Genomic DNA, 12,650 nt, shown 5'->3' with positions numbered 1-12,650 from the left:
TAACATGTTGTTGTTTTTGTGCAGAAATAAAAGTTCTCGGAATGGAACGAAACTTTGCGAGGAATTTTTATATCAATAAAGAGAATTTCTGGAGCCAAGACCCACCACAGGGGGGCACCTGGGTGGGCACAACCCACTAGGGCGCCTCCCCCCTCCTGGCGCGCCCAGGTGGGTTGTCCCCACCTGGTGGCCCCGCAGACCCTAAAACCGACGCTATAAAATCCTATTTTTCCAGAAAAAAACAGGAACAAAGAATTATTGCGATCCACGAGACAGAGCTGGCATCACCTCCTGTTCTTCATTGGGAGACCAGATCTGGAGTCCGTTTGGGGCTCCGGAGAGGTGGGTCTTCGTTCTTCGTCATCACCAACCCTTCTCTATCGCCAATTCCATGATGCTCCCCACCGGGAGTGAGTAATTCCTTCATAGGTTCGCTGGTCAGTGAGGAGTTGGATGAGATTCATCATGTAATCGAGTTAGTTTTGTTAGGGCTTGATCCCTAGTATCCACTATGTTCTAAGATTGATGTTTCTGTGACTTTGCCATGCTTAATGCTTGTCACTTTTGGGCTGGGTGCCATGAACTCATATCTGAACCGTTTATGTTATAATCATTATATCCATGTTCTAGATCTGATCTTGCAAGTTATAGTCACCTACTACATGTTATGATTCGGCAACCCCGAAGTGACAATAGTCGGGACCACTCTCGGTGATGACCATAGTTTGAGGAGTTCATGTATTCATCGTGTGTTAATGTTTTGTTCCGATTCTCTATTAAAAGGAGGCCTTAATATCCCTTAGTTTCCAATATGGACCCCGCTACCACGGGAGGGCAGGACAAAAGATGTCATGCAAGTTCTTTCCATAAGCACGTATGACTATTTATGGAATACATGCCTACATTATATTGATGAACTGGAGCTAGTGCCGTATTGCCCTAGGTTATAACTGTCTCATGATGAATATCATCCGACAAGTCACCGACCTAATGCCTACGAACTTATCTTATATTGTTCTTGATAAGTTACTACTGCTATCATTACTGTTGAACTTGCTACCAAATTACGGCTATCACTGTTACTGTTACCATTGTTGCTGCTACTATCATCAAAACTATCATACTACTTTGCTATTGATCATGTTGCTGCAGATAATTAATCTCAGTGTGTGGTTGAATTGAAAACTCATCTGCTAATACCTTAAAATATTCTTTGGCTCCCCTTGTGTCAAATCTATAAATTTGGGTTGAATACTCTACCCTCGAAAACTGTTGCGATCCCCTATACTTGTGGGTTATCAAGACATTTTTCTGGCGCTGTTGCCGGGGAGCGTAGCTATATTTGTTGAGTCACTTGGGATCATTATCAATTTATCACTATGAAGAATCTGAAGGATAGTAAGACTAAGATTTATCCCTCTAAGATGAGGGGAGGTAAGGAACTGCCATCTAGTTCTGCTTTAGATTCACCTTCTGTTATAAGTAAACTTGCAAAACCACCACATGCTATTAATCCTGATATGTCGCTAGTTATTGATGATGCTACTTCTACTCTGAATGATACTTATGATGATGCTAGTACCTTGCTTGATGATGATGTGCCACTTGGTGAATTTCTTGATGAACAAATTGCTAGAGTAATACAACATGATGTTGTTGAATCTGATGATGAGCTTGAAATTGGAACTCCTGAAACACCTTCTAGAACTAGTCTTCCTAGATATGAATTGCCTAAGGTACCGGAAGGTTATGTTATGAATAAGGAGACAACTAGAGATATTCTTGCTTGTAGGGATAGAGATGATCTAGAGAAATTATTATGCAAGTATAAAGAAAAATCTTTGAATGCTAGAATGACATATGATCCTAAGTTTGCTACTTCACCAATCTTTATTGATGATAAGGATTATGAATTCTCTGTCGACCCAGAGTTAATTACTTTGGTTGAATCTGATCCTTTCCATGGTGATGAAACTGAAACTGTTGTGGCACATCTTACTAAGTTGAATGACATAGCCACCCTTTTTACTCATGCTGAGAAGACTCGCTATTACTTTATTCTCAAATTATTTCCATTCTCATTAAAGGTTGATGCTAAATCTTGGTACAATACTCTTGCTCCCGATTGTGTGCGTAGTCCCTAGTATGTGATTTATTACTTCTCTGAAAAATATTATCCTGCTCATAAGAAACAAGCTATCTTACAGGAAATATTTAACTTTGTACAAACTAAAGAAGAGAGTCTCCCACAAGCTTGGGGGAGGCTTTGCCAGTTACTTAATGCTTTGCCTGATCATCCTCTTAAGAAAAATGAAATACTTGATATCTTCTATAATGGACTAATTGATGCTTCTAGGGACTTCCTAGATAGTTGTGCTGGTTGTGTTTTCAGGGAACGAACTATTGGACAAGCTGAAGAATTATTGAATAATATATTGAAAAATTATGATGAGTGGATTCTTCCTGAACCACCGCCTAAACCCACTCCAAAGAAGAGGGGTATATTATATCTTAGTCCAAAAGATATGCAATAGGCAAAGAAATCTATGAAGGAAAAAGGTATTAAAGCTCAGGAAGTTAAAATTTTACCTCCTATTGAAGAAATACATGGGCTTAATACACCACCACTGCCTAAGGTGGTAGAGGTAAATTCTCTAATGAAATTCAATGATAATGACAATCCTCACAATATGCACCCTAGCCAATGCCTTTATGAGTTTGAAAACTAAATTAGAAAACAAGATCACTTCAATGAAAATGTTATGAAACAATTGAAATACAATTATGATATGATTGCTCGCTTGAGTGACTTGTTATTTAGAATCTCAAATGATGTTAGAGGTGTTGGAAAACATGCTTCTATGGTTCAAACCCAACTAGAACAAGTTGCTAAATCACAAAGAGAATTACTAGATGAAATGAATAACAACATACATGACTTTGCTGTTAGAGTTGCAACTAGAGGAGGTAAAATGACTCGGGAACAACTTTATCATGAGGGACACCCAAAAATAATTGAACATGATTCACAAAGAAATAACACTAGTTCACCTAGTCCTTCTAAAAAGAAAAAGAAGAAGAAAAATGATAGGACTTTGCATGCTTCTAGTGAACTTGAAGTAGAAAAACCTCCTGATAATGATAATGAAACTTCTATCTCTAATGCTGAAACTCAATCTGGTAATGAACATCCACCTAGTGATAATGAAAAAGATAATGCTGATGTTCATGAAGATACTCAACCAAACAATGAAAATGAACCAGATAATGATGTTGAAATAGAACCACCAGTTGATCTTGATAACCCACAACCTAAGAATACACGATATGATAAAAGAGACTTCATTGCTAGAAAACATGGTAAAGAAAGAGAACCGTGGGTTCAAAAACCTATGCCTTTTCCACCCAAGTCAACTAAAAAGAAAGATGATGAAGAATTTGGATGCTTTTGCTGAAATGCTGAGGCCAGTCTTTTTGCATACTCGCTTGACTGATATCCTTAAAATGCCTCCTTATGCAAAGTATATGAAAGTCATCATCACTAATAAGAGAAAAATACCGGAAGCTGAAATCTCCACTATGCTTGCTAATTATACTTTTAAGGATGGAGTACCTAAAAAACTTGGAGATCTGGGGATACCAACTATACCTTGCTCTATCAAAAAGAATTATGTGAAAACTGCTTTATGTGATTTAGGAGCTCGTGTTAGTGTTATGCCTTTCTCTTTATATAAAAGACTTGACTTGAATAAACTCACACCTACTAAAATATCTTTGCAAATGGCTGACAAATTAACTGCCATACCTATCGGAATTTGTGAGGATGTGCCCATTGTTGTTGCTAATGTTACTATTTGGACTGACTTTGTTATACTTGAGATGCCCGAGGACAACAACATGTTGAGTATCCTTGGTAGACCCTTCTTGAATACTGCAGGGGCTGTTATTTATTGCAATAAAAGCAATGTCACTTTTCATATCAATGGTAATGAGCATACAACGCACTTTCCAAAGAAACAATTCCAAGTGAATGGTATTAATGTTATTGAAAAATCTCCGACAATCACTATTGGAAGTTTTCATCTACCTCTACCTACTGTTAAAAAGAAATATGAAATGCTTATTGTTGGGGACATTCCTATCCCCGTTGAGGTAACTTAGTGATTCACGAAAGTTCTTCGATTTCATGCTAATCGAAAGTGGTTGTTAATAAGACTTGATCAACCTTATTAATGGATCATTTTTGAGAGGTATGAAGTTGATGAATTTAGTAAGCACTAGCTTCTGTCCCTATCCTTTGTTTTCTGTTTCTATTAGTTAAATAAAATAAAATGCCATGTTTTGTCTCATTTTTGAATTTCCCGTGTAATAAAAAAATTGACCCAAAAATAAAAGTTCTCAGAATGCTCTGAAAATTTAATACGATTTTTCCTGAATATTTAAGAATTTCTGGTGCAAATAATATCAAAGGAAGGTGCACCAGGTGGGCTCAACCCACCTGGGCACGCCAGGACCCCCAGGTGCGCCCTGGTGGGTTGTGGTCCCCACGTGGGCCCCCTCACTTATGCCTTCACACCACATCATCACTTACCTCTAGAAAAAATTCTCCATTGCTCTCTCTCCCGTGTTCTTGCTCTCAAACCCGCGGATTTCGATCTCTTTGCTCGAAGCTCCATTTCCGAAACTGTTTCGGGGGATTGTTGCTTGGTATGTGACTCCACCGTCTGTCCAATTAGTTTTTGTTTTAGCGGTTTATATTTTTAATAATTAGCTACTCTTGGTGCTGCTGTAGATGGGCTTGCATGTTGAATTCTTAGAGTTCTAAGTACTTTGAATGCTTGCTATGGCCTCTATCTATCCCTATGAGTAGTTGCTATCATTTTTGTGAAGTTTTGTTGAGAAAAATTTATGGACTAAAAATTTCAGAATTTCGTTCATAGGAAAAGGATGAATATCTTTAGGAAATTTGCTCCCAAGAAGAACTCCAAGGGTGTTATTGGGGAGTCGTCTGACAGTGATCTCCATCCTCGGTGGTTGGCGGAGGTATGGCCATGCAAATGGCCGCATACCTAGTTCATGGAAGAGGCTGGAATCCTTCAGGAGTTCACACAATATGCTGCTAATGCCGGCCTCCCCGACTTCATCGCAGATGAGTGTGAACAGCATCAAATCCTCATAGACATCTTTATTCAAAGTTTTACTTTCTTTCCTAGGAATAAACCCCCTGAGGTGTAGTTTAGTTTATATGTTGAGACTCATCAGATACCACTTACTGAATTCTGTAACATATGCATGATCCCTTCTGACGGGAGTTTAGCTGAGCCTAGGCCAGCAGAGTTTGAGGCCTTTTATCGCACCTTGACAGTGGGAGGTGAGAGACGGGTGTTAGCTATCACTGCCGCTGGCTTGCATTTTCCTGCTGTCCATTACACTACTAGGAAATAGCTTATAGATAGATGCTTACTAGTAGCGTGTTATATTGACTCACGCTACTGCTAATTACTAGCAGCACGCCACATTGACCCCTCGCTACTAGTAAATATTTACTAATAGCGGATGGCAAAAAACCACGCTATTATTAATAAATATCTCCTGCGGACCGGACATAGCAGTAGCGCGGATGGTAAAACCAGTGCTACTACTAAGCGAATAGCTATAGCGAGGTTAGATACCCCACGCTATTACCGAGCGTGTCCACCACCGCACCCCACACATAAGGATGGCAATGGGTTGGGTTTGGATCGGGTTGAACAATATCAAATCCATATCCATATCCATGAAGACAGTCTTTGCCCGCCCATGAAAAAAATCCATGGGTGAAAAATTATGTCCATGTCCAAATCCAATGGATATCCATATCCACTGGATATCCATTGGGTCCTCTCGGGACATATAAATAAGACTTAACACAATATTAACATAAACTCTTCCATTCTTCACCTCGTGGCAGGCTAGGCTTCACATAGGGTAAATCAACATCCAGTAACAACCTAAGATCATTTAGTATTTTTCTAACAGATGAGAATGACGAGTCATTTAAGAAGGAGATAAAAATAAGGGAAGGGGTGTTGGAGTATGTTTCAGAGGGGATTGACTGTCAACTTATAAAAGTTACGATGTAATTTCTTATGCATGTTTTAGATAAAAAAAGTGTAGAATTGCCGTGGGAGATGTGAACATGGGGCAGGGGTAGCAGATTTTCCCCCATTAAGTCTTTCTATCAGGTCAGGTTTGGGTATATCCATGGGTACAAGATTATATCCATGCCTTACCCACGAACAATCGGATCGGGTTGGGGCGCTGCCCATGGACACAAAAGCATATCCAAACTCTATCCATTCGGGTCGGATATCCATGGATATCCATGTCCATTGATAAAATTGCCATCCTTACCCACACACGCCCCCCTTCCCCCACCCTCTCTATCAGGAATCCGTAAAGGAAAACGATTGGAGCCGGTGCACCGGGCGAACTTGCGCCGGCTCGCGGGCCACGCTGGCTCACACGAACACGCAAACAACCACTCCGCGTGAGACGCGTGTATATGGTGGGTCCCGCACGACGTTTCCTCTTCTTCCACCTCCAGCCCATCCATCGTAGCTCTGCTCCTCCACACAGCCTTCCCAGGCTGCTCGCAACCTCCAGAAGCTCTCATCGGCGGCGAGTGCTCGCGTGCGACGGCGCGCAACACCACCCCTCCTTCATGACCGGCAAGCCCCTCTGCCATCCTCCTCCTCAACTTGTATCCCCGCTAGCTCCCCGCGGCCATGGCCGTCTACACCCCTCGGATCTCAGCCATGGCCTCCGCCCAACTACAACTTCGAGTCCCTGCCGGTGAAGCTACGGAAGCATCTATCGGGGTGCTGCAACCAGAGCTGTAAGCCTACAACCACAGGGCACACGCTGGACGGCGAGGACGGGGCGGCGCTGCTCCTAGCAAAAAACTAATGTCGCAATTTTTGCTAAATGCTTCAACCGGCATAACATTTTGCTACAACCGACATCGCATTTTGCTACAACCGTCGTCACGTTTTGCTACAACACATAGCCGGCGTCGCAGTTTTGCTACAACTAGCGTCACTTTTTGCTACATTCGGCATCACGTTTTGCTGCATCCATCACGACCGAGTTATGACCCGCGGCGGCGGCGATGACGTTTTTTGCTACAACCGACAGCACGTTTTGCGACATCCATTCTTTTTCTAGAACTCAATGGCTGCTACGTGCAATGACGAGCTACAAACGGCGACAACGGTGACAGACTTTTTTGCTGCAACCGTTTTCCCCATTTGCTACGACCGTGCAATAGAAAGCTGCAACGGGCGCAATGGGAGCCACATGCCAGCGGCAACGGCAAACGTCGAGCTGCAACCGGCGGCAACAAGAGCTGCACCCAGCGGAGCTGCAACCGGCGACTGGTGTTGCCGGAGCCACGGCCATCACCAGCGAGGGGGAGCTGCAACCCACAGGCGAAGTTTTTGCTGCATGCGTGGATCTGGACGGCGGCGACCGGCGGCGAGTGCGGCATCCAGCAGCACGGGAGTGGCGGAGAGAGGGGTTGTAGATGTGGGGGTAGCGGCCGGCGGGCCAGGGGTCAGCCAGGCGACAGGGAGCCGCGCTCGCGCTGCGCACGGAGAGGATGAAGGAGAGAGAGAAGTCAACGCACAGATCGGACGGTTGTTCGCTGGATCGGGTGGCTGGGGTTGGACCGGCCGAACCGTTTGGGCCGGTGCGCCGGCGCCTAACATCGCCTCTCTCTCTCGTGACACCCCCTCGGTCGACCTCCTCTCCCCCACGATCTCCTCGCCGCCGCCACCACCCATGCCGGCCGGTTCCGGCGAGCTCCGGCCGTGCGCAACACGCCCCCAAGCTCCTCAAGCTCCGCCCCTCCCTCTCCATCAGATCCGTGCCTCAAGGCCTGCACCTTTGCCCATATCACCCTCGCCCCCTCCTCGTCCTGCTCCGTGCACTGCAGCTCTCGCCCCCCGCGGATGGCCTCCGCCCTCTCCGCGCCGGCGGACTCCGCCGTCGCCGTCGCCTGGTGCAAGGCACGGGCCCGCTTCTCCACCTGCCTGCCGGTGCTCCTTCCTTTTGTGCAGTGGAGGATTCTGAACCTTTTTTTCTGTCGTGGGCGCAGGTGTTCTGAGGAGGAAGGCGGGATGGGAGGGTCGTGGGCGTAGGTGTTCTGAGGAGGAAGGCAATTGAGTAGCATCGTGTCCTGAACTGAATCCAATGCAGCTATCTACCGTTGCACAATTTCGTAAGTGCATCCATCCACATCGTGTCCATCTTGCAGTTCCAGGCTGAGCTGATTTCTTGAGTGCTCTGCCCTCCCTGGAATTGCTCAAACATGTGTACCAGGTCAGGCATGTGGCCATCATGTCCTATTTTTTCCATTAATCCATGCGAATAAGTGTCACATGAACACGCCCCCAGGGAAGACACACCGTAAATCTAGCCAGCCAGCCACAAGATCACTGGACGAGATCAATACATGGATAGATGAACAAAAAACAAGTACTCACTCTGTACTAGTACTAGATGATCTCACTGAAGAAAGAAACTTGTTTTTCTCTTCAGATAGAGAAATAAAATACTACTACTAAGAAGAAGCTTCAGTGCACGAGCAAGAAAAAGTGAGGGAGCCTTTTATTCTTGTCCTCGCTAGCTAGTGATATATGTCTATACAATATAGAAACTCATGCATCATGCACTCAAAGGCACACATGTATACCCATCCTGCCTGCTGAATAAACAAACTCTTCAGGCATAGTGATTTTTTTCTTCTTCCTTTCTTTCCTTCACATTCCAGTAGTGATTTTTTTGTCCCTGCCTGCACAATTTGTGTCTTGACCATGCCATGTTTCACAAGGGAGGGGCAAGAGCATAGATACACAGATAGATTTATCCATGCAGTGAATTTTTACAGCACTAAATTCTTACAGCCATACTGTAGTAGTACTGTTTTTTGTTCACGCGAGCTGTTGGATTGGTAGTAGTAGCAGTGATGATTCAGAGTTTGAGACAATGCCTCCACGCACTAGGCTGAGGTGAGGGTCCAATGCCTGCACGCATGAGTGACATTGATGCGGCCTGCCAGATTAGGCAACCAAATTTATTATGATAGTACTGTAAGTATTACTGACACAAACCTGCATCTACCCAAGATTCAGATAGATTTAATTTCTTTCATTTTTTTGTAGCAGCATGCAGCGTGTCCTGAACCACCTGCACAATTTTCATTTCTTCAGTGTGTCCACCCGCATCTGCCCAAGTTTCAGACAAATTTCTTGAGTGCCCTATGTGTTGTGTTGCCTGAATTCATTTCCGTTCCATTGCATTCCACCACCACTCGAGAATAAAAGCTTTATATTCATGATCCTGCTCCACCACTTGAAATAAAAGCATGTGTTCAATCAAAAAAATAAAAGCCTGTGCAGTGTTCGATAAAAAAAAAAGAAGATTGTGCCATATACAAGAATGGCCGACATAGAGAGAGAGAGAGAGAGAGAGAGAGAGAGAGAATTCATTTCCTCTCCACAGAATTACATATGACATATAGAGTGACATTGCTCCTTGTTAATCACCACTATAGTAGTAGTAATTGTTGCACACAGAGTGGTCCTTTTTTATCTTCAAATGGCAGTATGTGTACGATTCAATAGGGGCTGCTAGTGGTTTAGTATTAATATATGTACAACAATGTTCAGAATTGACTAAGCAAGTGCATAGTCTGAACCGTGATTGGAAATCATGCATGATGCTACAAGCTTTTAGAATAACAGCGGTTCATGGAGTAATATGCTTTGGACTGCTGGTGTGCCTCCTGGGATTCAGCTTTTTTGTGGCCTCGTAACTTGCTTCCTGGACTAGCAATTCAGGAATGCTAGCGGTTTGCTTGCGGTGTTCTCGATTCAGGACTATGATTTCCAATTGTGCACGATGCCACAAGCTTTTAGAACCATAGTGAGTCACGCGGAATCTTATCTGGGCTGCTGGTGTCTCCTGGGATTCAGACTTAGCATGACTCAAAAAAGCATATCGGCAGCTGGTCATCTATTGTTTGGACTAAAGAATCATCAAGTCCTCCTGATATATGTTTGGATGTTAGATGGTTCATGCATATTTCTGTCTACTTCTTCTAGAATTATTGTGTTACCTAGATTCCAAAACCAGTTCAACATAGATGGCATTGTGAACATGAAACTGAATACAGAACTTATCCTCTCTGTTTTCATTTCATTTTGGAAAATCATAGGTCTCTAGAAGAAAGTAGTCTGTAGGGGACCTCTAGTACTAGTGTTTTTTCTTTGCAGATAAGCATGTCATTTGTTCATCTGTGATTCGTCCTTGAACTCCTAAAACTTCTGATGAGAAGAATGTTAGTAGATGCACATTCTATCTGCTTCTGCTAGTTTTCATGTGTCCGGTCTTGCCTTTTCGGAGTCTCTACAAGAGGTTTTGTTTGTAGAAATGTATAGTTGACTGTCCATCTATTTGTTTGTAGAAAAGTATAGCTGACAGTCAGTTAAGCATAGATGCACATTTTTCCTACTGTTTTAGTGATAACATAATAAATAGATGGATTTCTTCTACAAGAGATTTTATCTGTAGAAAAAATCATATAGGCTGCTTGTTCATTTATTGTTTGAACTAAAACATCCCGATGTCCTGATAAGTTTCGATGTTAGATGGATACATGCTTCTATCTGCTTCTTCTAGAATTACTGTGTTACCAAGATTCCAAAACTTCTTAGTGTAGCATTGTAGCTTTATTTCTACATGCTCAAACTACCTTCTGTATGCAGTATGCAACAACACTATGTTGTATATGTATCATCTTAAGAGTGTACTGAAGCTAGATTATTTTGTAGCTCATTTTTTACGCTCTCTCCATGGTTAATATAAATTATGCAAAGCAATGTTTACTTTGAGTGTAACTCTAGTGCTATTCTTATTATTCAATGTACATCGATGGTGCTGCTGGACTTGTGCTAGTCAGAGGGGAGAAAGCTAAGAACCTTGGCCTTTAAGTTCTTGCAAGGATCAGAGGGTATGCTGATGCTACTCAGGTAAATCTTACATGCCTCGTCATTAATCATTGTTGGTGAAACAAATGTCATTTGAGAAATCTCGGTCCATTTTTCTTGTTAATGAAGACTTTTACCAATATTATCCTTTCCCGTGCCTCGAAACTATCAACCTGGCCCAAAGAATGATCTTTTTCTTTAGGATTCATGGTTATTTTTTCTTGTTATTATGCATTACTATTGATTCATGTGCATGTGCTAAAAAGAAAGAAAATACCCTACTGGATGCGGATGCGGACGCCAACTAACAAGTTTTCACTTTCTGACGTGGGCGCAGGGGTGATCGACGTGGACTACCATCGCCTGGTGGGCGTCGTGCTCTTCAACCACTCAGAGGCAGACTTCATCGTGAAGCCGGACGATCGCGCCGCACACATGATCGTCCAGGTCATTGCAACGCAGGAGGTCGCCGAGGTGGACGACCTCGACGCCACCGTCCGCCGGGAGGGACTGCTCAGATCCACCAACGTTTCAACTCCGAAACTTGGTAGATACATCTAGAGAAGTGGTCTAGTTGTTTGCATCTGATGTTAAATGTGATTTTGAGATCTCGAGTTGAGATGTTCAATGTTGTATCCATGAATGCTGCAAGTGCTAAGATGGTTCTGTGAACTTAGTTTATTTGCACCGGACGTGTCTTGATTTCCATCCATGAATATTGCATCTGACTTTTTTTTTTTGGTTAGTTAGTTGTAGCGTGGGGGAAAGATGTGCTGCTACTAGTACTTGGATAGTAGTAGCGTAGGTGTAAATGGGACGCTACTAGTAGTTAGATAGTAGTAGCGTAGGTATGGAATAGTGATAGCGTGGGTCACCGTGCTACTACTTACTTTTTTAGCTATAGCGCGGGGTAAAAAACGCGCTACTGCTAAAAGTTAGCTGTAGCGTCATAGTAGTAGCGCGGGAACCCACGCTACTGGTATGCAAAAAACCTACGCTACTGGTAGTGTTTTTCCTAGTAGTGTTACTTTGCTCTTTTCATTGCAAAATGCTTGCTTGCTAGAGAGAAGGTGAGTGCACTCAGTTCACTAGACCTTGCTGTTTTACGTCGTGCACTAGAGGGCGACAACACTTATAGCTTGGGAGCTATTGCGGCTCGTCGCCTCCACATTAATAAGTCCAAGGGTAAAATACATGGTGGGATTTTTGCTACTCGTTTGGCGGCTCACTTTAATGTTGAGATACGCCCTCATGATTACCCTATGACTAAGGTTTACCTAGACCGCGCAGCCATGGAACACCACCATTTTCTTGGACGAGATTACCCTGACATTCCTATTCCTTATAACCTGGCTTTTAGCATTTAACTCGTGATATTATTCCATTGCCTGCTCCTGCTTTGTTTGATCTTGTTGCCAGGGGCGGATATAGGATTATGCCTGCAGATATCATCGCCTACCGAAACAACCAGGCTGCAGCATTGGAGGAGCCTCAGCAGTGGGATGAGTGGATGCCCGGTCCTCAATACCCCAACTACTATCCAGGCTACTGATTGATTACCAAGTTAGGCCAAAAGTCTAAGCTTGGGGGAGTACGTGTTTCTCACCGATATTACATTCA

At 43.4% G+C, this 12,650-nt stretch overlaps 1 long non-coding RNA gene across 2 annotated transcripts; it reads left to right on the top strand.

Annotated features, from left to right (window-relative positions):
* The first annotated feature begins 8,135 nt into the window (after nucleotides 1–8,135).
* LOC123160293 (uncharacterized) lies at nucleotides 8,136–11,742 on the top strand. 2 transcript variants are annotated; one of them, XR_006480121.1, is made up of 3 exons: nucleotides 8,136–8,260; nucleotides 11,003–11,072; nucleotides 11,368–11,742. It is a non-coding gene; the product is annotated as an uncharacterized lncRNA (long non-coding RNA). The 2 variants fall into 2 exon arrangements; XR_006480120.1 differs by lacking the exon at nucleotides 8,136–8,260 and having other exon boundaries at nucleotides 10,838–11,072.
* Nucleotides 11,743–12,650: the final 908 nt, after the last annotated feature.

This window comes from Triticum aestivum, chromosome 7B (genome assembly GCF_018294505.1).
Source record: "Triticum aestivum cultivar Chinese Spring chromosome 7B, IWGSC CS RefSeq v2.1, whole genome shotgun sequence".
Classification (NCBI taxonomy): Eukaryota; Viridiplantae; Streptophyta; class Magnoliopsida; order Poales; family Poaceae; genus Triticum; species Triticum aestivum.
This window is presented reverse-complemented; position numbering and strand designations above follow the sequence as displayed.